At 42.9% G+C, this 27323-nt stretch overlaps 1 protein-coding gene across 1 annotated transcript in view; it reads right to left on the bottom strand.

Moving 5' to 3' along the window:
- The window catches only part of SELENOF (selenoprotein F), a 77056-nt gene that overhangs the window by 34217 nt on the left and 15516 nt on the right, over window positions 1-27323 (bottom strand). The window lies entirely within an intron of this gene.

Genomic DNA, 27323 nt, shown 5'->3' with positions numbered 1-27323 from the left:
AATATTTTAGAAGTAAAATGGTTAACTAGTATGTCACCTGAGACAAAGAGTCAACTTGATAGATTAATGTTCATGGTAAATGCTGCTGCTTCTTGGCAGGGGGGTGGTATATGCTGGTTTTGCTACCTGGTTCCTGACTTGGCGGTTCTCGCCATCTAACACAAGTAGGCAATATGTTTAAATCCTTGTTAAAGTACATTCTCAAATGTTGACATTTTAGAAACATTATTTACATTATCCGCTACTTTAGTTTATTTCTACTTTTTTCCTCCTCTCATTATGGGATTTATTTTTTTTGGTATAGTCACAAATTTTCATAAAGAAAGACAAATGAAATCTGATTTCTGTAAGATTTCATATCCTATTCTAAGTTCATATCTAACAAGTATGTTTCTTTGGAAAATATTTTTGGTGCAATACCCGTTGTCTGTATACAGATTACATTTTCTTGAATATAATACATGTTTTGTTTTAATTAAAAATGCTCAATTTACGAAAGTTTACTAAAGAATACAAAAATAGAAACTGATCTGGTTCTCTGCATCTTTCTATGCTGTTAGGGATTATGGAAGCTTATATGGTCTATATTTGAAGTTTTGTATATATTACACATTAGGGATGTGCTTTTAATAACACTGCATATTTCGTTTCTAAACCAAAATGATGAAAAAATTCAAGAAATTTCATATTTTTTAAATTTTGATTTGTCTGTTTTGATTTAGTGCACACAAAGTGGACTTATGGAATACTATTATAACTCAAATAGTTCACACTAAATTAAAATCGAGGACACTAAACAAAAGTTTTATTGATGCACACCCTTATTATGCATATAGCCTACAGAAAAACAAAACAAAACAAAACATTTTTGAGGGTCAGGACAGAGTAAAAGGCTCCCCAGTTTGAGCCCCAATTTGAGTCTTTTGCTCCCTGGACAAGTGGGAGCTGGGTATCATATGAAGGAGGCATTTGGACATTGGCTGGTTTCAGGGTCCAAGACTGCATGGTCCCAGAAGGAACCTTGTTGCATGGCCCCCAGTAGAAGACCTGCTACTACAATAGCTTGGCTAGTTATGTTGGGAGGAGGGGGAGAATTGGGTTTACAAAAAAGGGGGGTAATACTATGGATACACTATTATGTGGACTTTTGAAATGCATATATAAAGAGCATGATTCAACAAAGTTTACTATTCAGCTAGCAAAATGAGAAAATAGATTACAATATCTAGAGTGCTACAGCAATTAATTTTGACATTTTATGCGTTGTGTCTAATCTACAGTTTCAGGAAAAACATGTCCCTGGAGGCCTTGCTGCAGAATCAAGTGCATACTGCTGTGTATTTCATTTTATTTGATATATATCAATCGTTTTCCAGATAAAAATTGTTCAAAGCAATGCACAACAAAGCCAAATATACAAAATTACAGCATATTACATAAATACATATAACATATAACAATCAAACAATAGTAATATTTAAAACTTTGCCCATGACTCTATCCAATGCTTATCCAGCAAACCTGATGTACCTAGGCACAGTCATTAGCTATGTCTTTAGCCCCTTCCTAAAATGTAAAATTATTTTCATCTCTAAAATGAGGTGATAAACTATTCCATATTGAAGTAATAGCAGCTGAAAAGGCATGGCTCTCTGCAATCTTAAATGATGAAAGGCCTTTACTGCTGGAAGTTGTGATTGACATTTCTGTGCAGACCTGGGAACTCTACCACTGCAATACTTTGTTAACTTCCCATTTAACGGGCCGATTCAGTAAAGTCCGCGGGAGAGCGGGCGAACACCTGGCACTTTCCTGGTGCCCGAAGAAATTAGCGCCTACCTTTGGGTAGGCGCTAATTTCTGAAAGTAAAATGTGTGGCTTGGCAGCACATTTTACTTACTGAATCACGCGGGAATACCTAATAGGGCCATCAACATGCATTTGCATGTTGAGGGCACTATTAGGTTTGGCGGGTTGGACACCCGAGTTTTCCGCCCCTTACTGAATAAGGGGTAAGGGAAAATGCGCGTCCAATGGCAGGTTAACAGTGCGCTCCGTCTGAGCGCACTGTACTGTATCGGCCGGTAAGTGAGGAGGACAATAGGACTCAGCTTATCTATGAGATAGTAAGGTGATCAGGCAATAAACTATTAACTATAAACTCACAGCTAGCAAAGAGACATTAAATTGTTAGCTGCAAGTAAACAGAGAGAACTTAATTCAATTTGTCTGCGACTCAGTGACAGACAAGGCTTTCAAACTGCTTAATCTAATACACATTTTTAGCAACTATTACATGATGTCTCCCATTGTTAAAGGGGCATTTCAGCTTTACCTAAAAGACAGTGACATGTTCAGTAAAAGGGGCATTGCATGACCAAATAATCACTGTATTCTTTTTAGAGATATGTCTTTATAAAATAATTTTTTTTTTTTACATTCTCAGAGACCAGTTTGAGATTGCATGTTCATAGTTATCTTCTGGCCCCATGCTGGGTTCTATCAGACAGAAGCAGGATCTCCTACAGAGCCAAACAGTGGCTTAAAGAGCAGCTGAGCAGAGAGAGAGAGTTCCTGGCATGCATTAACCTTCAAAATAGAGGAAATAACTATAATTTATTAAAAAACAAAAAAATTAAATTTGCCTTTTATGAAAGCATATCAGTCATACATTTCAACTTGGTGAAGAAGAAATCCAATATGCAAAAAAATCACTAGTGGTTTAAATGCATAATACTGCTGCTACTTACTGGTTATTAGAATTTAGGACTAGGGATGTGCTTCTTGCATATAGGCCCAGATGAGTATAGATGCTAATTTGGAAAAAGAAATGAAAAAAGGGAAGACTTATAGAAATGTACCTAGCTTTATCTCAACACGTAAAATCCGGAGAAGCCTGGCCTGTTTAAGTTCCTGCTCTTAGAAACGTAATGATTTTTTCAGAAGCAGATGGATAAATTCCAGCCCTCTCTCTACTGACAAGAGTTAGGGGAAGAGTACTAAATAAAGGAAAAAAAAAGTGAAGTAGACTGAAAGATACCACCATTTAAGTGATCTGGAGCCTTCACTTCTTTCATTCTCTGATGTAGTTATAAAGTTAATCTGAATTATGAATGCATACTGCATCCTCAAAACAGTGCTGCTATATATGCTGCGATTGCAGGCAGTACACAAACTGGAAATTTTGGAGAGGCGCAGAATAAAAAGGTACACAGGCAAGTTTTCTGTTTTTTCATTAGTAGCTCCTAACAAGTGTTAGGGCAGGTAACCCATTTGTGCAGCATAGTAAATCTCAGAATACACAGCATGACGATTTGAAGCATGCTCAGTATGTTAATAAGCCTGGCTAAGATTATTTTTAACAATATCATGGGAGGGGCAAATGTCAGCATTAGCATATTTAACATTTCATTGTATCAGATAAATCCATCACTAATTAGTAGGGACAAGATATGTATATATCCTCACTGTAAGTAGCTATATGTATTGATACATTATTAAAATTTTCTGATACCTACAGTGTCATATAAATATAAAAGCTAACAGAAGACACGAGTAAATTAAAATCCAGATATTCACTAGACTGAGTTCCTGTGAACTCCTGGCAGAAAAGAAATTTCTTGTGGAACATCTCATGGTTATCATTCCACTATAAATTCTATACAAGTGAAATGAATTTCAAACCATGCTATTCAGATAAAGAGAAAGAAAATACAGCTTACAATAGATATACAAAACAAAAACACAACAATCTCTTGTCAGTGCTTGCGTTGTCTAAGACAGAGGTAGGCAACTCTGATCCTGGATTGCCACAAACAGGTCTGATTTTCAGGATATCCACAATGAATATACACGAGGTATACCTGCATGAACTGCTTTGACTGTTTGTAAATATATTTCATGCACTGTGAATGTCCAGAAAACCAGACTTGTATGAGGGACTCCAGGACCCTGGTCTAAGTGCTGGATATACAAACATGAGTCACATTAGACATGTCTGAATACTGTGTTCAATGTGAACAAGGGCCAGGCACTGCTGAAAATCTTTTTAATAAATCATTGGGAAAAAAAAAAATGCACATACAAATTCCACTCCAAGCAAATACTTCCTACTAACACTAACAATCAGGGTCCACTGTGACCAAATATTGCCAGGTCAAAATAAAACAGAAAAGTAGCACCAACTGCCGTATGGCAACCTTTCCTCTCCCCCACCTCCTCTTCTGGACTAACTTGCTGAAAGACATGCCTCCCCTCCTTCTCTGGATGCACCCCAAGGGGGCCTGGATCAAAGTCTTGTTGGGGGGGGGGGGGGAAGGGAAGGTGCATCAGCAGATGGATGCAAGGGGGAGAAAGAAGGGTGGGGATCAAGTAGGGGTGGTGCACAGAAGAGGGCCAGGGATCAGAGATGGGGAAATGACGGCTAAAAATATTGCTGGCTACCACATTTTTGGAACGCAGCCAACAATTAACATAGTTGCAAAATGGTAAGCGCTACTGTAAGTAGAATAAAAACATCAAAATTGCACTCACAAAAATATAAACAGAAATTTATAAATAACAGTCAAATCATATCTGCAGATTTTAGTTAAGGATATACTAACATTTGTGTTTCCATGAAATGATCAGATGCTACAGGATCGCACCAAGCAGTGTGGTCAATTTCTTCTGCTGCTACAATTTCACGCACAGTTAGTTTCACCTCCACATCATCTTTCTTTGTTTTATACACTGGCAGCACAGTGCATGTGACAGACTGAGGCAGCTGTCTAAAATAATACCATTTAAGCCATCTTGTGAGTTAGACTGCAATTGGATATGGGATTTCCATGAAGTTGAAAATTGCCAGGAGTGTGGCAGTTTACTTTCACAATATGAAATCCCCATAATCCCCAGCCAAAACAAGAGATCGAGAGGATACTGCAGACATCAAAACATACCCTGGAGCTAGCTATAAATTGCCAAAAGATGGATTGTTTCCTGATAAATTGCATTTGTAAGAAACGCAGAAGTTTAGTTGGACAAAAAACAAAAATGACCCCCAAAACAACGTCTGGAGCAAATACTTAGAGCTGTTTGTGTAACTATGCAATACTCTTAACATAAGAACAAATGTAATGCTGGCTGAGACCAAGGTTCTTCAAGTCCAGCATCCAGTGGCCAATCCGAGTCACAAGTATCCGGCAGATCTAATTCCTGTTACTCATACCCAGGGATAGCAATAGCTTTCTTTAACCTACTTGGCTAATAATGTTTTATGGACTTTTCCTCCAGGAACTTGTCCCAAACCTCTTTTAAATCCCACTAGTTGCCTTGACAATGTCCTCAAGCTACCGATTCCACAGTTTGATTGCGCGCGGAGTGAAAAAGTACTTCCCATGACCTGCTTTAAATCTGCTGGGTTGTTAGTTTCACGGAATGTCCCCTTGTTTTAATATTATTTGAAAGGGTAAATAACAGTTCATTATTTTACAAAACTTTAGGAGGCCCAGCCGACTGAGGCAGGGGCCTCATAACTGGGCAGGCATGCTGCAGCCAGCTCGAGGGGGAAAGGGTGGGGGAACATGCAGCCAATAGGGCGGCCTGGCTGATTGGAAACCAAGCCAGGAGCCAATGAGAAAGGAAGGGAGGGGTAGGAAGGGCTCAGAAACATTACGGGGGTGGGAGAGGGAGTGGCAGCACATTATCAGACAGAGGCCAGAGAGAGCAAGCACCTTACTTTCCCATGGGCAGCTTCCAGCACCCCCTGGGCAGAAGAAGCAGACCAGAAGCTACGACAGGTGCGCTTTGCTGTGTTTTCCTCCTGATGCTGCGGACGTTTGCGGAACCGCAGTGCTGCTTAGTCTTTCCTTTTTCAATTGTTGCTATCCCTGGAGTCTCCCATTTTCCTTCCAGGTAGGCGTCCATCCTCCAATGCTTTTCATGCACTTGATTTTGCTTCCCCCTTCCCCCCCCCCCCCCCCCCGGAGTCAACCTGCATTTTTGCTTCCCCCTGGTTTTTCTTTTAATAAATCATTTGTTGTGGTGAGCTGTGTTTTTCTTCAGCTAGTTTCCTTATTGCTAGTTTAGCTATTCTGGGTTTTGTTTTGTATTTTCCCTTGGGTTGTTTCCTTCCCCGTTTCCCCCACGTTCCCCTTTGTTCCCCTGCTCCAGGCCGGCACCAGCTCTTTCCCGCCCCCCCCCCCCCCCCCCCCCCAAGTGCGATAACCCAGGCCACGAGAGGCCCCCCCATCTCTCTTTTTTCCTTCTTCTAGCCCGGCCCCCTTCCCTCCTCCCCCCCTTTTTTTTCCCCGTTTCCCCCTCGCTCCTCCCCCAAGCTGTTTCTTTGTGCATCCTGCCCCCTTTCTGATTTGTTTTAATTTTCCTCATTCTTTTCCCCCTGTGCTCTCTCCTGCCCCCCGCGGCGGCAGCATCTTTTTCCGTGAGTCCCCTTCTCATTTCCTTCGGTGCCCCCTTTCTTCCCCCTGCCCCCACCTTCCCTGTTCCTCTGTGCTTCTTCTTCAACCTATTTCCTAATGCAGCCGGCCCCTTCTGTTTTTCCTGACCCCCCCTCCCTTCGGTGGCAGTTTCTGGCCCCCCCCCCCTTTGCTATTTTTCGCAGGCGCCCGCCTTTTGCTGCCAGCCCTGGCTTTTCCGTTCCTTGCGGTTTGCTTCCAGGTTTCTATGATTTTACTGCCCCCTTTCCTGTTTCTCCTGCGCTCCCTCCCCAGGCCTTCCAGGGCCCCCCTGCAACCCCTAGCTGCCCCATCGATTTCCGCCCCCGATCTTGTGGCCCGTTAAGCTTTCTGCTCCGGTTCCCTCTGCCCCCTCCCCTTTTTTCAATCGACATTCCGACGTGCGTCGTATTCCGCAGGCCTGTGCTTCTTCTGTTTCTCCCGTCTTCCCTCCCCCTGCTCATCTCCTGCTCTCTTATCATCCGCCCATGAGCCTCTTTTCGACCCCACCTCTTTTCTTTTGTTCCATTCAGTTTGGTTTTTTTTTTTTTTTTAACCCCCCTTGCACATAATCTGGTTCACCTACCTCCCTGCTCTCCCCCCAGTTGTCCCCCCTTGCTCTGCCGGCTCACTGGATGATTGCTTTCCCCCTCCTTCCTTTTGCGCAGCCTATGTTTCCCCTGCCTTTATCTGCTGTACCTCCTCCCCCTCCCAACCCTCCATCTCACCCCCTCCCTCTTGCTTCTTCCCCCCACAATGCCTGTTTATTGAGCAAACTTATTTAAGCTCACCCCGCAACCTTTGGGACCCCCCATTTTTGGGCTCCCCCCTGTTTTTCTGTTTTCTGGTCCACCCCCCTCCTCTCTCTGTGAAGGTAAGCCATGATCTTCCACCAGATCCCCCTCCCTCAGCTTTAAGCCCCCCCTTATTTTATTTAGTATATTTATTTCATTTTCTCTGACTTCCTTACAGTTCAGCAAACCACCCCATTGCTTTTCTATTTTGTTCACCCCCCTTTTTTTTTTGTTTTGCTTCGTTCTTATTCTTTCCTCTCCTGGGGCTGTGTTGCGAGTTCAAAGAGGAAAGGACGGATGATTAGCCTATTTTCCTGTTCACACAGCATGTCTACCTTTCTTTCTTCCGTCTTCCCCAGTCCTTCTGGGGTGCAGCAAGCACATCTACATCCCGCTCCGGTTAGCAAAAGAGCGAAGAAGCAGCAGCAGACCTGGACAACTTTGCAGCCACCCCGGAGGATGCTGCTGAGTCCAAAAAATGCAAGTCTGGGCCCCAGAGAAACAAGACGCGGAAAGTGGGTGCCAAGCACCACGCGCCCCTCATCAGCCTGATGGGCTGCTACATGCCAGAGCATCATCTGATTCCCTTGGAGGAGTGGCCCCCACAATCACATCTCCACTGCAGCAAGTTCCCGCAGCAACGACCACAGTGGGGATGCGCAACACCATCCGACAATGGGCTGAGACTCCTCACTGAGCAGACGATGGCAGCAGCAGTGGTCCACGGCGTCAGAGTAATGTTGCTGCTCACGGGATTACTGCAGAGTGATAGCCGAGTCCTCCTGCATCTTTTGGCAGCAGCAGGTGGCCAGATTCTACCGCATCAATCAGTGACACCAGAGCCAGTTCTGCATGCAGGACAAGGGCAGAGCTGTGAGGACGCTAATTTAAATGTGGGCCAGGTTAATGCGCAGGTTCCCTAAGGGCAAGTTATTTGCCCTCTGCAACTAACAAACAACAGCGGCAGTGAGGCATGGCTGGGGTTGCAAGGGGTGGTTCCAGATGTTTGCCACCATGAAGGCTATCTTTGAGAGCCTTGCAGGGCAAGGAAAGATCATAGCTGGGCTGCACCCCCCAGAGGTACACATGCAGGTTCCACAGAGTGGGCAGGGGTGAGAGAAAACAACTGGACGGGCTTCCAGCCTGGCAGCAGCAAAGGTGGGGCAGACCCCAAACCCATTGCCATGGCAGCGGGGGCATGAGCCCACAGCTGGATCCTAAACTATGGCAACCACACCAGGAAATGTCCTGGCTCTTAATGCGGCACATTATATATGTGCGATGGAGGTAGGCTTCTGCCAGGTCCAATGATACTAGAAATATGCCTTTTCTTATTGCTGCCACAACCGTATAGAGGGTCTCCATGGGGTCTGGAATGGGGTACCATCAAGCATCTGTTGACTACTTTTAAATCTAGGACAGGACAAGAGGCGCTATCCTCCTTTAACACTACAAAATAAATTGAATATGATCCTTGCCTCCTTTCTTTAAACGATACTGGAACTATATAGTCTCCAAGTCTCGTAATCTTTGCAGGGTTGCTTTTACTTCCTTCCTTTTGATTTGAGAGATGCAAGGGAGAAATCAAATACGTTTGGCACTGGGAAGACATACTCGGGTGTGTACTCCTTTAAGATTATATCCAGAATTCATAATTTGACATACCGTATTTTTCGGACTATAAGGCGCACATAAAAACCTACGATTTTCTCAGAAATCGGAAGTGCGCCTTATAATCCGGTGCGCCTTATATATGAATTTTTCTGCTGCCACTCCTTTTATATTGTCTTTTTTTCTGTTTCTTTTCTCTCCATCTTCTTCCCTCAAACACACAGGTTCTCATTCTCACATGCATTTCTCTCTCTCACACACACACACACACACACACACACACACACACACACACACACACACACTGGCTCTCACTGTCACATGCTGTGTCTCATACAATCATTCATACACTCAGTCTCTCACTCCCACATGCTGTCTTGCTCAAGCACAGGCTCTCACTCACCTCTAGGCCTCCTCTTCGCGGGTTTCTTCTTCTCGGGCCGCTGCAACTTGAGATTCGCAGCGGTCCGTAAACGCAAGTGCTGCTCCACGTCTGCACGCGCTGATGCTTCCCCTCCTTCCTGCCCACGCGGCTCCGGCAACGTTTACTTCCAGGGACGCACAGACAGGAAGGAGGAGGAGCATCAGCGCGTTTAAACGCAATTTTTTTTCTTGGAGGCCGCCCACCCCTCGCTACACCACTGCTGCGCCTTATAATCTGGTGCAGCTTATATATGAACCTGGACGCCTTAGCAGGCGCTCATTGATAATGCGCCTTATAATCCGGTGCGCCTTATAGTCCGAAAAATACGGTAATCTGCTCTCTTTGCATAATATTGTGACAGGCATCTGTCTTCTAGTATTACTGTCAGAGGGATCCATTCAATATCATTGTGGAGGGCAACAGATACCTGCTGCTGCAGGCGGATCTAGTCTTGTTAAAAGAAAACAGAGAGAAGGGCTAAATAGTCAATTTTCTCAATGGAGAAAGGTGAATAGTGGAGTGCCCCAAGGATTTGTTTTGGGACCACTACTTTTTAAGAATTTATAAATGATCTAGAGATGGGAACAACGAGTGAGATAATCAAATCTGTTGATGATACAAAGTTATTCAAAGCTGTTAAATCGCAAGAGGACTGTGAGAAATTCTAAGAGGACATTGGGAGACTGGGCATCCAAATGGCAGAGGACAAGTGCAAAGTGATGCATTTAGGGAAGAGCAACCCAAATTACAGCTATACATTGCAAGGTTACATATTGGGAGTCACCACTCAGTTAAAGGGATCTAGGCATCATCATGGATAATATGTTGAAATCCTCTGCTCAGTGGTTGGCGGCAGTCAAGAAAGCAAATAGAATGCTAGGAATTACTAGGAAAGGAATGGAGCATAAAACAGAAATAACATCACGGTTCTGTATCACTCCATGGCGAGACTGCACCTTGAGTACTGTGTGCAATTCTGGTCACCATATCTGAAAAAAAGATATAGTGGAATTAGAAAAGGTACAAATAAAGGAGAACAAAATGATAAAGGGAATGGATTGATTTCCCCTATGAGCAAAGGCTAAAAAGGATAGAGATACTCAACTTGGAGAAGAGATGGCTGAGGGGAGAAATGATAGAGGTCTATAAAATAATGAGTGGAGTAGAACAGGTAAACTTGAATCGGTTGTTTACTTATTCAAAAAGAACATAAGGGGACCGGCAATGAAATTACTAGGTAATACATTTAAGACAAATAGGAGAAAATATTTTTTTTACTTAATGTATAATTCAACTCTGGAATTTGTTGCTAGAGGATGTAGTTAAACATGTTAGCTAGGTTAAAAAAGGGTTTGAACAAGTTCTTGGAAGAAAAAGCTTATAAGCCATTATTTAGGTGGTCTTGGGGAATTCCACTGCTTATATCTGGGATAAGCAGCATGGAATTTATCAATCTTTTGGGATCCTGCCAGGTACTTGTGACGTAGATAGGCCACTGTTGGAAATGGGCCACTGGGCTTGATGGACCTTTAGTCTGACCCATAAGAACATAAGAAATTGCCATACTGGGTCAGACTAAGGGTCCATCAAGCGTAGCATCCAGTTTCCAGTATGGCAAATCTTATGTTCTTATGGCATCGAGGGCTGAAAGCTCCTTCTGCCAGTACAGCCTTAATACTGATGAATTCTCCTCAGATGATGAGCACTATCCCCTATTCCTGAGAGCTCGGGGCGAACAAGGCGCAGAGTCATTCGCTGATCAAATCTCCTCCCTGGAGTTTTGCGTGGCTGTCACAGAAGGCAATGTTTGAAGCCTAAGCAAGTCCTGCAAGTGTTTTGGGGCCCCACTCCTTTACTTCATTGATCTCTGGTCCGGTGATTCCGAGAACCAGCCACTGAACTAGGATTCTCCATAGCACAGAAAATCTGGTGCATGATTAGTAAAATATCCAGGGATAACCCCATGGGGTGGGCTCCTGCTAGGTCCCTAACAGGGTCTGGCCCATGATTTGTCCTAGGCCAGTCATCCTGCCTCCATAGGCTTCCCCAGAGCCCCATCCAACCAAGATGCTAGCAGCCTCAATAGCCCCAGAGGCAGTTTTTCTTCCTCCTCAGGAAGCCTAGGGGCTGTTAGCTGTAAGCCCAAGCCCCTCCTGCATGAAGGGGGACACTCAGAGAGCCTCTCCAGGGACGTCAGGCCTAGGCCCCCATCATATTCTGAGCAAAATAAGTCCATCATGCTAGGGGTCTTTTTGGTACACCAGCGGCCTCGCATAATTTTGTCCCTCCCCTTTCCTTTTGAAGGCGTTCTGCTATGCTGGAGTGGCTCTCAGGCCTATACCAAGTTGTGACATGTTATGCTGCCAACTGCACCTTCTCTTCCTCTACCAAGCTTCCCCATAATACTCACCACCTCCAGGGGAAAGTAATGCAGACTGATGGTTGTGGCAACGTTGCCTGCCGCAGCTCCCCTTCTATGTGCTGTCCTCATACTATCCTTCAATGATTGCTCTGCCTTTTTTTTTTAAATTTTTTGAAGCAAAGTTTTCTTCTCCCACACCACCTGGGAGGAGCAAAGGCAGAGTGCTAACCAGAGAAGGAAGGGGGCTAGAGGGATAGAAGACAGACAACTCTCAGGACCCAATCTTTTTTTCTTTGTTAAATAGAACTTGGTCCTCTAAGATCCTCAAATACCTAAGGAGTGGGAGTCCTCCTAAAGGGATCCACACATCTAGGCACAAGGTCCTCCTTGGGAGGCAACTGCACTGGTGGAAACAACCCCAAGAGATTGTTATCCCAGGAGCTTAGAAAGCTCAACCAAGTTGGAGCTATAGCCTGGCTCTGGCAGGTTTGGAAAATCCATCTACACATGTTCACAGTTGCAATAGACAGAAATTACTGGGAAGGGCCTACAACCACTCCCTTCTTATAGTCGAGAATGAGATCAATAAAGGGTGTGCCCCCTATCTCCAGCAACTCAGGAGCAGGGAAACATGCGTTGTGCCTCAGACTATACACTGCCATTCCATAAGTAATTTTGGCACTAAACTTCTGCACTGTATCTTATTGATAGCATTCTGTAATTACATATTAGCTATCAATTTTCATCTTGGGGCCAGCCTAATGGCCCAATGGTAGTGCTGCCCATTGCCATTCAGAGGACCAGGGCTTGATTTCTGGGTCAGGTCTTCTGACCCATCACCGACTGGCAGTATTGTGGAAGCAGCATGCACCACCCTTGAAGGAGGGAGTCAATCATTGCAAAACCTAATGGCTGAAATTAGAGCCATGATTACAGGGCTCTAGGAGCCTTGGTTCATTGCCACATGCCTGAGGACTATCATAACAATAACTGATTTAGGAAAATTGGAAGGGAATACAAATAGGAGTAAAAATCACTGGGTAGTTGTGAATGAAACCTCATTGTGCTGCATCCCAACACTAGTTCAGATTTAGCTGGAAGCCCATAAGAGCAGGAAGAAACTGATGGACCCAAAAAAGAAAAAAAACAATTACACAAAGCAATCTTTCAAACTCAGTAGCTGAATCAGTTAATAAACTGACAAAAAAATATGGAATATTTCAAGATTTCCTTACAACACACACATTTGGGGCTAAAGGCAAACATGGAAATGATTCAAAGTATATTGCCAACTGAAGATTATTTTGCTGCCTTATTTCAACAGTCTCACAGCTAATGCTGAAATTCTGCTATGCTTCTCAAAAATTTTCTTGCAAGCCATACATCAGACACAAGGAAGACAGAACAAAACTGAATACAAAAGCATCAACATCTATCCTCCTCCTTCTGCAACTCATACACATTCCACAGCAAGAAAGAGCAGGATGAACCAGCAGGCCAGGTAAAAGAGTGCATAATTTTTCAGCAGCAGTAACAAAAACACTCATGTTCTTAGTAATCTGGAATGCTAAAAAAACCCCAAACAAAAAAAAAACCTGCCATCTGGAGAAATATGAAAAGAGTGAAAAACTGAACTGCAAATGATGTCCGATGAATAAAGCATTAATACATGAAAACTTTAGTGTCATGCTGAGTCGGACCAAGCTCCATTGAGCCCAGCATCCTGTCTCCAATATGGCCAGTTCGGGTCACAAGTACCCCCAGAACTTGATCTATTTCTTTTATCTCACTCCCACAAGTACATCAGAACAAACCTTTTATAAGTGATGCCCAATAATCATTTCAAGATCCCTTATTCAGTTTTCTAGAATTTACTTATTAACAAGGGAATTATTAGGAAGGGAATGGTGAATAAAACGGAAAATGTCATAATGCCTATGTATCGCTCCATTGTGAGACCCCACCTTGAATACTGTGTACAATTCTGGTCGCCGCATCTCAAAAAAGATATAATTGCGATGGAGAAGGTACAGAGAAGGGCGACCAAAATGATAAGGGGAATGGAACAGCTCCCCTATGAGGAAAGACTAAAGAGGTTAGGACTTTTCAGCTTGGAGAAGAGACGGTTGAGGGGGGATACGATAGAAGTGTTTAAAATCATGAAAGGTCTAGAACGGGTAGATGTGAATCGGTTATTTAGTCTTTCAGATAATAGAAAGACTAGGGGGCACTCCATGAAGTTAGCGTGTGGCACATTTAAAACTAATCAGATAAAGTTCTTCTTCACTCAACGCACAATTAAACTCTGGAATTTGTTGCCAGAGGACGTGGTTAGTTCAGTTAGTATAGCTGTGTTTAAAAAAGGATTGGATGAGTTCTTGGAGGGGAGGTCCATTACCTGCTATTAATTAAGTTGACTTAGAAAATAGCCATTGCTATTACTAGCAACGGTAACATGAAATAGACTTAGTTTTTAGGTACTTGCCAGGTTCTTATGGCCAGGATTGGCCACTGTTGGAAACAGGATGCTGGGCTTGATGGACCCTTGGTCTGACCCAGCATGTTCTTATGTTAGGTCTGCATTGCACTGATCTGGCAAATAAACAGCTATCATTTTTTCATATCTATATATATTATGTGCTAATCATGCTTACGGCAATTTCAATAGACAGCATTTATTGCACTATCATAAAAAACTATCGTCCCTTCAGTTTCAAAATTCTGATCTGCTCTTCCATTAGAACTAATACATTTTACTAAAATCAATCACCACATGCTACAATGATTCAGAATTAGGTTGGTTACCTCTTTAGAGCAGCAGACACAAACTCTCGCTACAAAATTAAAATTTCCAGCATGCAAGCAATTCAGAAACACTGCCATAGAAAGAAGGAATATGAAAAAGTGATTTATTTTCCTACAGAACTATAAAAATTATAAATCTGATGAAAAGATCTGATGAAATGGTTCCTGGCAATCTCTCCATCCATCTTCCTCTCCAAGCCAACATACTTTTCATCACCAATTTGAATTCAGAAACTCATAAGACAAAATGGTCATAACATTCAATGAAAATTTAACTTTTAAAACATTTATAGGAATTATTTTAGGGCTGTAGTAGTAAAGCGTCTTTCCAATTTTGTGTCTATGAGTCAAATACTTAGTACATAGGTCCCCTCAGTGATTTTATACTTTTTCCCCAGTTTGGAAGCTTTCACTTAAGAAAAAGTTAGCAAATGAACCAAAATAAAAATAAATCAACATGATGATATTAAAGTATATGAAATCAAATGTATACATTTCTCTTCTAGGTATACAGCCAATTAGAAATGCATTCATAAACAGCCTTACAGCATTAAAAAGTGTTACGGTTTTCAAATCAAATGGAGAAATTACTTACCTGATAATTTCGTTTTCCTTAGTGTAGACAGATGTACTCAGGACCAATGGGTATGGTGTGCTCCTGATAGCAGATGGGAGATGGAGTCAGATTTCAAAGCTGACGTCAGCCTACATATACCCATGCAGGAAGCTCTGCTCTTCAGTATTCTCCTCGAAAAGCAATTGTGGATATGTGTGTGCTCTGATAACTTGATTAACTTAGTTAACTAGGACTGGTTCAACTGATTTCCAATTGGAGACCGCCAGTGCACTCAACTGGATAACGCCAACACCCGGCAACTATGGGAGTCTTGAACTAGCGTAATACCTGGCTTACCCATGCTTGTCACTCGAGGTTCCCGGATTCCGGGGCAGCCGTGGACGGGTTGCTGAGTCCATCTGTCTACACTAAGGAAAACGAAATTATCAGGTAAGTAATTTCTCCATTTCCTAGAGTGTAGCCAGATGGACTCAGGACCAATGGGATGTACAAAAGCTACTCCCGAACCGGGTGGGAGGCTGCCCATGGCCCACTTAGTACTGCCCTTGCAAAGGTTGTGTCCTCCCAGGCCTAGTCATCCAGGCGGAAGAACCTGGAGAAGGTATGTATGGAGGACCATGTCACTGCCCGACAGATCTCGGCAGGCGACAGCATCTTGGTTTCAACCCAGGATACTGCCTGGGCCCTTGTAGAATGGGCCTTGAGCTGTAGAGGTGGGGCTTCCCGCTAGGAAGTCTAGCACTAGATTGAGATTCCATAGGGGCACTGGCCACTTTAATGGTGGTCGGATTTGTTTGACCTCTCTCAGTAAGCGGGAAACATCTGGATGGGCTGATAGACTGATGCCCTCCACTTTGGCTCTGAAGCAGGCCAGTGCAGCCACCTGAACCTTGAGGGAGTTGAGAGACAACCCCTTCTTCAAGGCGTCCTGCAGAAATTCCAGGATCGTGAGGATTTTGACTGTCTGCGGAAGGATTTCGCAGTTATCACACCAGGCTTCAAATACACTCCATATTCATATGTAAGTTAGGGATGTGGGGAACTTGCTTGCTCGGAGCAAGGTGTCAATCACTGTCTTAGAGTATTCGCTCTTCTTCAGGCGAGTCCTCTCAATGGCCAGACCATAAGTGAGAATAGAGTCGGGTCTTCGTGGAGGATCGGTCCTTGCCGGAGAAGGTCCCTGTGTGGAGGAAGGCACAGAGGGTTCCCTGCAAGAAGTCTTCACATGTCTGCGTACCATGGCCTTCTTGGCCAGCCCAGGGCCACTAGAAGTACTAGCCCTTTGTGGTGTTCTATCTTGCGGATGATCCTGCCCAGTAGTGGCCATGGGGGAAAGCGCACAACAGGTCTTCCTGTGGCCAGGTCTGGACAAGGACGTCCATTCCCCCGGAGTGCAGTTCTCGTCTGCAGCTGAAGAACTTGAAGACTTGGGCGTTGGACCGGGTTGCCAACTAGAAGGCTGTGGTCGACAGCGTCCATTCACCTGGGTCTAGCTTCTCTCAGCTGAGGTAGTTCGCAGAGACATTGTCTTTTCCTGCGATATGGGCGGCTGAGAATCCTTGCAGGTTTGCTTCCGCCCTCGTCATGAGGGGGTCTATTTCCAGGGACACCAGTTGGCTTCTGGTTCCCCCCGGCGGTTAATGTAGGTTACTGTTGTGGCGTTGTCAGACATGACTGACAGCTTCTTCCTGGAGTCTGTGACCAAATCGTAGGCAGGCTAGTCTGACTGCTCAGGCTTCCAGTCGGTTTGTTTCATCCCGCCTCTTCTTCGTCCCATTGTCCTGGGCCGTCAGTTCTTGGCAGTGGGCTCCCCACCCTCGCAGGCTCACATCCGTGGTGAGCAAGATCCAGTTCAGTGGGGATAGTTTTACTCCCTTGCTCCGATGGTCTTCCTGTAACCACCACTGGAGCTGGGTCCGAACCTCTGCTGGTAGCTGGAGGTGAATGGAGTAGTTCTGGGACGTGTTTGGGTTCCATCGTGACAGTAGGGAACGTTATAGTGGGCGCATGTGGGCCTCTGCCCATGGAACGACTTCCAGGGTTGATGTCATGAGACCGAGGACTTGGAGGTAGTCCATGCCTTGGGGCGAGCATAGTTCAACAGTTTTCGCAGTTGACTCATCAGTCTCCTTCTCCTTGGAGGAGGGAGGACAACCTTGTCTTGCTTGGTGTCGAAGCGGACTCCCAGGTACTCTAGCGACTGGGAGGGTTGTAGACATATCTTGGCTGTGTTGACGACCCACCCGAGATTCTGCAGTAGAGTTTTGACTCTGGTGGTCGCCTGGTGACTTTCCTTTGGAGATTTTGCCCTGATCAGCCAATCGTCCAGGTAAGGATGTACGAGAATTCCTTCTTTCTTCATGTTGCCGCCACTACCACCATGATTTTGGTGAAGGTCCAAGGGGCGGTAGCTAGTCCGAAGGGTAGCGCCCGGAACTGGTAATGATGGTCGAGTATCACGAAGCATAGGAAGCGCTGATGGTCATGATGGACCGAGATGTGGAGATAAGCTTCAGATAGATACAGTGAAGTCAGGAATTCTCCCAGCTATATTGCCCTTATGAATGAGTGTAGTGTTTCCATGCGGAAGTGTGGTACTCTCAGGTAACGATTGATGGTCTTGAGGTCCAGGATAGGCCGGAACGTTCCCTCCTTCTTGGGAATGATAAAATAGATAGAATAGTGACCAGTATTTTGTTGGTGCGTGGGCCTTTAGGCTGAGTAGTTTTGTCAGTATGGTTTCCACTACCATCCCTATCTGCTTTAGGAGACGGAGAAATACTGAAGAGCAGAGCTTCCTGCACGGGTATATGTAGGCTGACGTCAGCTTTGATAGCAGATGGGAGACAGAGTCAGATATCAGGAGTACACTATACCCATTGGTCCTGAGTCCATCTGGCTACACGCTAGGAAAACAGATTTTTCTTGCCCACCGCTCCAGGTACTTCTGTCATAGATGTAAAGCCTTGCTTTCATTAAAACTGTATAACTGTGCTGAAAAACTGTCTTAACAAACTACAGCAATCCAAAGTGTTCAAATCTGAAACTACATGCAATAAATTGTTCACACATTCAATATGCTGAAAACTTTCAGTTTAGTTTATGACAGCATATAGGTAAATACATCATCATTCTAATTTGTGGTTGGCATTCCAGTTTGAAACAATATATTTTTAACTAACCGTTTCAATTTATTTAGTTGTATATTCAATCGCTAACTAGTATGCATAGCTGTTACCTACCTAAGTATCTGATTCACTAAGGGTTTTTCCCATAGACACAAAATGAGAGAAAAACCTTAATGAATCTGCCCCTAAGGTACAAGCATTACCTTGATTCTGAAGAGAAAGCCAGCTTTGACCATTCTGACCTTTTCTCTTTGGCTTTTATCAAATTGCTACTTAACGAGCCAACTCTAAATGCAATCCTGATTTGTTTTAGACTTCCTTCAACGAGGCAGCATATTGAGTTAGGAAAGAAGGGTAATCAAGAAGAGCACTGAACCCTACCAGTATGTCTCAGCACTTTTTCAATACACTGTTGCCGTGAAACCAAAGCAAAATAAATTCAGCTCAGCAAACCAACATAAAAGACCATTTTTGGTTAATCAGTAAGATAAATAGCACATTTTGTACAGCTTCTTCCTTTAAATACAGTTCTATATCCAGTTTGCTACCTTCACACTAGAGTGAAACCTATTGGACCATAAGTGATAAGCTGACAGTAGAACTGGCAGCTGCCTTTTAAAAAAAATAAATTTAAAATGGCAAGAAACAAACTAAACACCTTAAATGATTTATCATTATGTGATAACTGTAAAAGCCATCATGTTAAAATGTTGAAAAAAGAGTTAAACATATTACTTAATTCATAGTGGGTCTATTATCATGGCTTCACATAAATTTGACTGTCATGCCAGGAGTCTAACAAAGAAGATTATGGGAAAAGCATAATTAGGAATAGGACATAAAAAGGAAATGGAAATAAGCAAAATACACATAATTGCTTTTGTTTAGAACACAATTTTCCCTTGCTAAAATCAGAACAAAAATAAATCTCTTCCTCCTTCCACATTACTAGTTCTCTTCAGGAGTGATTAATTTACTAATTGAAGTAGGAGTAATTTGGTTTTGCTGTTTCCTTTATACTAGGAAACCCTTCCCAATTAAACTTGAATTAATTTAGAACACTGAAGAGACTGCGCAGTAAAACTGATTAACTCTGCAAGATGTGAGATGGTATTCCATCTGAAAAATTTTAGCTGCATCTATACAGCATTAACTTGGTGAATGTGGTGTGACCGAGTGGTTGCTAGAGGCTACCACTACTTTCACGTCTGCTGGCGGGTAATTCATTCTTGCTCATCTGTGCTGCCAGGCCTAACGTATACTAGGCAGAAGAGCTGCAGCAGCTTTCTTGCCTATTGCTAGAGATTCACAAATGCAGATCATTAGTGCAGAATCAGTAAGAGAAGGAGCACAATAGGTGAGAGCTGACCAGAGTGCTTTGTAGAAAGAATGAGGTTCAAGAAACAGTGGAAGACATCAGAAACAAAAGAACAGAAAAAAAAACACAGTATGAGAAAATTAAAGGCAGAGAAAAGATACAAGAGTGGAAAGGGAGGAAGATAAATAAAATTTGTTTAGACTTTTTTTTTTTTTTTGCTGAAAAAGGAGAAAGAATAAAATCAATGACCAGCACAAAACTTTTACAGCTGAATATTTTATCTGGGTCAATAAATAATATTGCCTCACTGGCTTTTTGGCCACTAGAACAAAAGCCCAAATCAACCCTTCATATTATTTTGATAGTCAAGCTACCTCTCAGGATGTATTTTGGGGTTTTAAACAAAATCTCTCTCCAGTATGACTCTTACACAAATAAAGCATGTTCAAATTAGCGTCACTAAAAAGTTTGGACCATGGGTAAGAAATGTAAGCACTCTTGCAAAATCATGGGGAGGAAAGTGAGCTTTTTTAAGTGAAAAAAAAAATAGCTAAAAATTGTGAAGAAACAAAAACCATTTAAATAATCAACACAATAGCAGAAATTAGAAAGGTTTTGATGAGATATGTGTGGGAGATCTAGGAAAGGAGACAAAGATAGAATGGATGCCTGACAGGAAAAAAGAGAAGCAGAGGAAACCAAGATAAGAGAAATGATAAACAGTGAAGGAGATTGAAATCTCAGAAGTTAAAGGCTTGTTGCCTCTGACTATTGCTTGTTTACATTTACTAGTCAAAGACAGAGGATAAGTTTGTATTTTCATTTTTTATTAATTCTTGTAGCACAAACAGCATAGACAAGGAAATTTCTTAGAACCAGCAAAACAAAAGCAGGAAGCAGTCATATCACCATAGGCTTCTCTGTGCAATATGTTCAGCCTTTCCTTGCTCAGAGTGAGGATGTTCTGGATTATTGTTATTGTGAAACATCTGCAGATGCATTTTCAGTTAGTGCAATATTTTTCAGATTTGAAAATATTGAAATTTAGAATGTAACAGGAGATCTTATGATTTTAAGAATATTGAAATGTCTTACCTAGGGATTACTTTTTCTAGCTCATGAACCCACAACATATTTTACTTTTTAAACATACTTTTTCTACTACCGGTATGACCTAATAGTTAATTTCATAGATATTCTTTAAAACGGAGTTACTTGCCTGTAACAGATGCTCTGCAAGGACAGCAGGATGTCGGTCATCACAAGTGGGTGACATTATCATGGAGCCTGACTTGGAAATTTTATGTTAAAGTTTCCAGAACTTTGATTGTGTCCTATTTGACATGTGCAGGCTGGTATGATACCAGGGGGGTCCATGCAGGGGCTTCTCTATCTAACTTTTTTTTTTTTTTTAGCTCAATCTTGGAAAAGCTAACTCCAAGTGGAGGCAGGCAAGTATTGTGAGGATAGACATCCTGCTGTTCTTGGAAAACACCTGTTAGAAGTAAGCAACTCTGCTTTTTCAGAGGACAAACAGAATAGCAGTCTTCAGACGTAGAGAATCCCTAGTTACAGACTGTCTCGAATGAAAAGAAGGGAACTAAAACAAAGCCAATGGGCACAAGAACTGTTTTTGGTAATAACAGACCTTTCGTTTTCTATACTTTTTTTTTTTTTTTTTTTTTTTTAAAGAGCAGTCTGGAACAAAAACAATAAGATGGAGTTGGGTTCTTCTCCTCAAAGAGATTCTGCAGGATAAGCTGAACCTACTGTCGTATCTGGAGTCTCTATGTGAATGCGTGAGGAGAACTCTCATGTTGCAGCTTTGCAGATCTCATCCATGGAGACCTATCATAGGGTAGGCTACTGATGCTGCCACGGCTCGGACACTGTGAACTTTGACCTGACCCACCAGGGCATAATAATATCACTCTTCCCAGTGAGCCATTCTCGCCCACCAAGTTATCTAGGCAGTAATGGGAAGTGAAGGTGTGTACAGAAGACCAGATGGCTGCTTTACATAATGTCTTGTATTGGTACATTGTGCAAGTGAGCTAATGAAATTGCTGTTGCAAGTACTGGGTGTGCTCGTATGGGATGTTGCAGTGGAATGGACTGGAACTCATAGCAATATTGTATGCATGAGGTTATCCAATTAGAGATAGTTTGTTTTGTAACTGGCACTGTAGAGCTGAAGAGCTGAGAAGCTACTCTATGATCTTGCTTCCTGCATTTGTAATAGACTAATGCCTGCTTACAGTCTAAGGTATGAAGTTGTTGGTCCCTGTCCTGAGTGTGAGGTTTAGGAAAGAAAGCGGGGAGCATGACAGATTGCTGATACTACCTTTGGCAAAAAGTGTGGATGGGTCCGAAGAACTACTTTGTCATGGAAGAATTGCAGTTATGGAGGATAGTGTACAAACGCTTGCCATTCGCTCATTCTTCTGGCGGAAGTGATTGCCACTAGGAAGACTTTTTAGTTCAGCTAATTCTAGAGGTTTGAAGGGTGGTTCATTAACATAGTGAGATCTATGTTCAGGTCCCAAGGTTCTGGGGATTTTTGTATAGGAGGAAGGCCCTTCAAGAAGCGAGAGATAAGGGGGTATATTGATATCGGGTTTCCTTCCTGTTGTTGATAAGCCGCTATTGCATTTAGATGCACTCAAATTGACGAGGTGGCCAGACCACTCATTGTGAGCAGATGCAGGTATTCTAATAATTGATGAAGTTGACAAGTGAAAGGGTTAATGTAAGGATTTTGCACCAGGTAGAATAACAAATCCATTTAAAGGCACAGTTATGGCATGTGGAAGATCTTCTTGCGGAGATTAAGATGTCTGATATCGGTGAATAAATGTAAATGCATTAACATTGAGTGTTCAAACTCCATGCTGTCAAATTGAGTGAAGGCTTAAGAGGTAAAGGAGCGATCCCTTTTCTTAAGTCAGTAATGATAGGCTGTTCCCCAGTTTTTGTGGGGGGCATTCTGACAGTTGTATGAGATATGCATACTATGGTTGTCTCGGCTATGCTGGGGCTATTAATATTAGCCTGGCTCAGTCTCGCATGCATTTTTGTATTGTCCTGGCAATGAGTGGTATCAAAGGGAAGGCATAAAGGAGCCCCAGAGACCAAGAGATTAGGAAGGCGTCTGGAACTTTTCTGTATAAGCTTGGATGAATGGAGCAAAAATTGGCCACATTTATGTTCTCTTCTGTTGCGAAAAGGTCTATCCAAGGTTGTCCCTATTTTTCAAAAAGGCTGTTTGCTACCATGTGGTTGGAATATCCTGCTAAGTCTGTCTGCTACTGTATTTACGATTCCTGGCAGGTAAGCTGCCTGTAGGGACTCTCAGAATTTTAGAGTTTCCTGGCAGGGGGTTCATGAACTGTTCCTCCCTGCTTGTTTATGTAAAACACTGCCACTTGTTTGTTGGTGTGAATCTGTCATCCCCAATAAAAGAGAAGTCAGCCAACTTCTGCCCAGACTGATGAAGAAAGATCGGTCTTCTGCTGGCTCTGTGACAAACCTCCTGGGACTTCGCGACACACTAGTGTGTCTCAACATACCTGTTGAGAACCACTGCTCTAGACAAAGAGAAAAGAGAAAGCACTGGACATTCAACATCCAAACCACTGGATTGAGATATGGAAGGCCTGGATGATAGAGCATTCCTTCGTCCTGAATTAACAACACAGGATCTGTCCCCAGATATATGGGGACACTGTTGGAAAGCTGTACAAGATATGCAAAACTATGCCTATCTGGGCCACACTGGAGCTATAAAGTCTTGAAACTTTTATGCTGCTCTGGTAATAAGAAAAAGTGGTGGATAAGCGTCCATGAGACTTGTTCCCTTGTCGATGAAGAAAGCATCCTGAGCCAGCCTGAGATCACTGGGTAGATTGAGGAAAAACTGATCTAATTTTCTATTCTCTTCTGATGCAAACGCCCTTGCAGTCGGACAACTCTGCTGAGGTGACCTGTTAGTGTGTTGGAAGCTCCTGAAGATAGGTGACTTGTAGAACAGGCCAGTGTCTGGTTGCACACTCTCAAATCTTTAAAGCTTCTTTGAAGAGAGGCCATGATTTTGTACCTGTTTGCTGATATAAAAACATAGTACCTGGTAAGCTATTTGAATTAAGATCCTTGATCTTCGATGGAGCATATCTGATTGCTCTTAATTTGAGCAGATTGATCTGATAATGGATCTGTCCATGAAACCATGTATCCTGGGATAGGAATGATCCCATGTGATTATCCTCCCCCCTTTGAGGAGGTGTTTGTCAATTGCGAGACTTGAGGAAGAGTGCAAAGCAGCACCCCAGCTTGAATCATTACACAATTACAGTAACTCTTTCCTTGGAAACCTGCATTGTGGTGGATAATAGTTGGGTCAGCTGATCCCATCAGGAGCAGAAACCTTATTGAAGTTAACAGATATAAAGTTGGGTCAGGGGGAATCACAAGCAATAGCTGCCACATGACTAATGCAACGAGAATCGCTCCTACTGTTGCGCAGCGAGATGTCAGTAGTTTGTGTATGAGCGTTATCATGGAATATGCTTGATCTGTGGTCAGAAACTCTCTCCTGCAGTGAGCCTATCCTTGCTTAAATTAATTTCATTCTCTGAGCAGGTACTAGATTTGACCTCTTGAAACTGACCAGAAAAGTCCAAATTTACTAGAAGATGGACAGTCTTGCACAGGAAAAGCAACGCTTATTCATGAGCTTGTTACAATTAGCCAGTCGTCCAGGTACAGGAAAGAACTTGAATCCCCTGGCGACTGAGGTGCGCAGCTACCATTGTAAGACATTAGGTAAAGACTTTGGAGTTGCCATAAAGCAAATGGGCATAGCTTATACCAGTAGTGGGAAGAATCTATCTTGAATGCCAATGAGAAGGATGGATGGGTAGATGAGCATAAACATCCTTCACCTCAAGAGTACATATCCATTCCTATTCTGGTGCCATGCCGCCAAGGAGATTTGGATCTTTTCCCCTCTGAAACAGAATTCAGAAGAATGAAAAACTGGGCCAGGGTATGTGCTGGGTCTGTTGTGTAGCCTTAGGCTGATGGCGCTTCTGCTGCCAGGGTGTAGACGGAAATGTTTATTTAGAATAATTTATATCCCATGAATGTCCATAAAATTGCATAAACAAAATGTCAATAATACAAGACATGTGCCTACCCCCAGATGAATAGTTTGGCCAGCATTGGGCTGAAAGAGGTGGTGGTGGTCCTGAAAAATGCCTGAAATAACTCTTATGAAAGCATGACCGTTGGTAAGTGTAGAAGGTGCTCGGGGACCCTAGATAGGTTTGGACCGCTACATTGTGTTTCTTAAATTGTCACAGACACCAGGTACGTCCGGTGACTCTTGTGGACCATGGACAACATCTTGGACACTACTTGCCCTGAGCAACATCATATGCTGAGCTTCAATCGAACTTGTTATGTTAAAAAGAGATGAAATGTTCGCAGACAGAATGGAGAAGATGATGAATGCCTTCAAAACTAATTGTGGGCAAGACTCTCCTTCCGCAGGTTGCAGAAAAGCCTTCGGATTTTAAATACAGACATGAGGATATGGACCATATTGAACTGTTGCGAAGAGATACAAGTAGTAAGCAGAGAGCTTTGGAAAAGCTTGCCAAAAATGTCTAGCTCCCTTATATAAGCCAGACCCAACAACTGACTGATGCAGCAGGTGGCGGACTCTGAATCCCAGAGATTTTGGACTCAGCATTTGAGAATCAGCATTGTAGCCACAGGAATGTCAGAGATAGGTGTTTTCACATTCTCACTGCAATTTAGAATGTTGTAGACTGGGAGAGCCACTGGCTCTGACGTCCAATATCTAGAGGGACCCGAAGATTTTTAAGCAGGTGGTCTTCAAAGGAGTTATGTATGTAAATGTAACATATCATTGTAACAATTCCCATGTTAAGTGCACTTAACATGGGTAAAATGCATGGACAATTCAATAGCATATCTTGTGGCAGTTCTTAAAAGGCCACTTAATGCGGGTAAAGTGTATTTAGGCCCCAACTGTTGATCCCACCTGTTCCACAAACTTTGAACATGATAGGTGTTCCAATGCTTTGTCAGGCATAGGCATATTTGGGTTAGAAGGTGTATATGTAGAACCCTTTCCTGAAAGTTTGGACTAACCATGATGATGAAGCAAACCGCGGGGGCTCTTCTGGTTGTTTCAGAGAGGAAAAGCCCTGGGCAACCACCTCTGAATAGCTTGACTCCACTACCAATGAGTGAGAAGATCAGAAACCCTGTAACAAGGGTTTTGAGGATGTGTTCACCATGATGAGTAATATTGGGACTCTGGTCTGAGGGATTACTGTAGCAATGCTGAAGAGGAGCAGCTGGATTATTCTGTCTTTTTAAATGAGAAAAGAAATTTCTCACTAGACCTGCAGTTTGGTCGAGCAACTGATGCTCCCCTGACCTGGCATCCTATCTGAGGACAAGGATAGGTCACTGCATCTCAATAGGAGGTTTGTTTGGGTTTTGTTTTGAGACAAGCGACAGTATGAAGCATATCAAAGCTGGAGTCTCTAATCAGAAGCCTTCCGCTATCAAACTAAAAGGAATGAGGGCTATGGTAATTACAGGGTGTAGATAAGCCATTTAGCAGCTTGGCTAGAGTGGCCTGCTTACAGGTGCTCTCAATGCCTCCTGTGCGTCGACTGCCTTGCCTGTCGAATGCATCCATCGGTGTGCCATGTGACGAGGTGCTTTGCGCTAACAAAGCAAATGCTAACTTTCATTTCTTCACGGCAGACTCCAACTATTTAGAGCGATTGTAATACTCAATCCAGTGCCTTCAATTTAGACCCATGGGGGAGTTCTTGAGGAGCTCCTGCTCAAATCATATTCCAGCGAGATAGACTATGTTGCACTACAGAAAGAGGATCTATTGCCACTTCTGAGAGACTTACCGCAGTTCCTCTATGTATGGTGCCCTGGAATGTTGAGAACATGGGACACTTGTCCACAGGCATATCCAGAGTGAAGCAGGGATAACATTCCATGAGGGACTTCACCTTATCTTGTATATAGTTCTTTGGCCATTTTGTGGAGGTAAAAGTCTTTTTTTTGTAGCACTGAAAAGTGCTGTGGTGGGTGCTGCCATGCAGCAAGGCAACTAAAAATTAAGATAACTGAGAAAATAATGAAAAAAAAACAAACCCCAAAATTTTAAAAAGATTCCACAAAAATATCTGAAGACTGAATACATGTCCATGCTGTGCTTGAACAAAAAAAGGACTAAGGAGGCTCTTGAGGCAATGCATGCGTGGGAAATTCCGCACATGCTCAGTAGAGCTCAAAGCTTTACCAGCTAGGAAAGATGAATCTGTTTGGTGCCACCGAGGGCCATCACCCACAGATCATGGCTAATTCAGACTATTTATTGAAAGAAAAAAATAGTTTGCAAGATGGTTTTATCCTACAAAAGATTTAATTATGACTTAACACTCTCCATTGCCAGCTTAACTGATCTAATTATCCAGTGAAGAGATTTTTTTGTCTTACCATCTGTGGAAAATGGCAAGTAAGTTTACCAGGTACTCACACTGGAGATGTTGCCAATGGAAAAAAATAAGTTTCTTCAAGATCAGCTTACTAAGTAGGAGCCATCAACTAGTTAATTCAATCATTTTCTTGTGCAGTCTTTCTAAGCACCTGCTGTCAAAAAGCGGCACCATTTCAAAGATAATTTGTTGGCCTTTTATTATGACTAAATATCTTCAGAGCTGGCTTTTAGCCAATGAAGTTATATGATTGCTTTCTCAATGAGAAATGTAGAATTCTAGGGGGAATTTTTTTTTAAAGAACTACTGCTACA

The sequence above is a fragment of the Rhinatrema bivittatum genome, chromosome 10 (assembly GCF_901001135.1).
Source record: "Rhinatrema bivittatum chromosome 10, aRhiBiv1.1, whole genome shotgun sequence".
Lineage (NCBI taxonomy): Eukaryota > Metazoa > Chordata > Amphibia > Gymnophiona > Rhinatrematidae > Rhinatrema > Rhinatrema bivittatum.
Note: the sequence above shows the minus strand (reverse complement) of the source record. Positions and strands in the feature narration are given on the sequence as shown.